Genomic DNA, 950 nt, shown 5'->3' with positions numbered 1-950 from the left:
TATATATATATATATATATATATGTGGTCCTGCTTGATATGTAGAAAAAGTGTAGTTAGAAACTCCATAAAGTGTACCCAGTGCAAGCTATGGACACATAAGAGGTGCAGCAGTTTCAGAGGAAGGCTAAAAGAGAAAGTAGCCGTTGTGTGTGGCAGATGAGTAGGCATAATAAACACTAGGAATGTACAAAGAAAGACTTTGTCAAATGCCCAGGATTTTGAAGAAGCAGATAGCTTCAGTTACCTAGGTGACTAAATCAGTAGCGGAGGAAGCTGCTAGAATGAAAACAGGTTGGACAAAGGTGGAGTGTTAGTGTCCTAAAAGAAAAATTTAGTATAAAAGGCATCAGATGTAGTGTGCGAAAGAGAAGACTGTGCTGGTATGGACATGTGGCGCATATGGACAAGGACAGCTGTGTGAAGAACCAATCTCTAACAGTGAAGGGAGCCTGTGGAAGAGGTAGACACAGGAAGATGTGGGACAAGGTAGTGAAATATAATTTTTGGATGTTGAGTCACACAGAGGCAATGACAAGTGATCAAGATGTGGTGATTTGCTGTGCTCCAGGAGACATGCCAAGCAAAGTGAAATTGTAGTTGTGGCTAGTGCTTGTGACACGTAAATGGCACCCATGCTGGTAACACATAAAAGACACCTGTGTAGGTGATATATAAAAGGCACCTGTACATTCTGTGGAGTGGTTGGCATAAGGAAGGGCATCAGTCATACAAACCAAGCTAAAATAGACTGGAACCTGGTGCAGTTCACCAGCTTATCAGTTCCAGTCAAACTGTCTAACTTATGCCAGCATAGAAAACAGACACTAAATGATGACAATGATGGTGATGCTGATGGTGATGATGATGGTGTGTGTGTGTATATAGGTGCTGGCATGGTTGTGTGGTTAAGATGTTTGTTCTAAAACAATGTAGTTTTGCTTCATTCAC

This window comes from Octopus bimaculoides, unplaced genomic scaffold (genome assembly GCF_001194135.2).
Source record: "Octopus bimaculoides isolate UCB-OBI-ISO-001 unplaced genomic scaffold, ASM119413v2 Scaffold_34953, whole genome shotgun sequence".
NCBI classification, from domain to species: domain Eukaryota; kingdom Metazoa; phylum Mollusca; class Cephalopoda; order Octopoda; family Octopodidae; genus Octopus; species Octopus bimaculoides.
Note: the sequence above shows the minus strand (reverse complement) of the source record.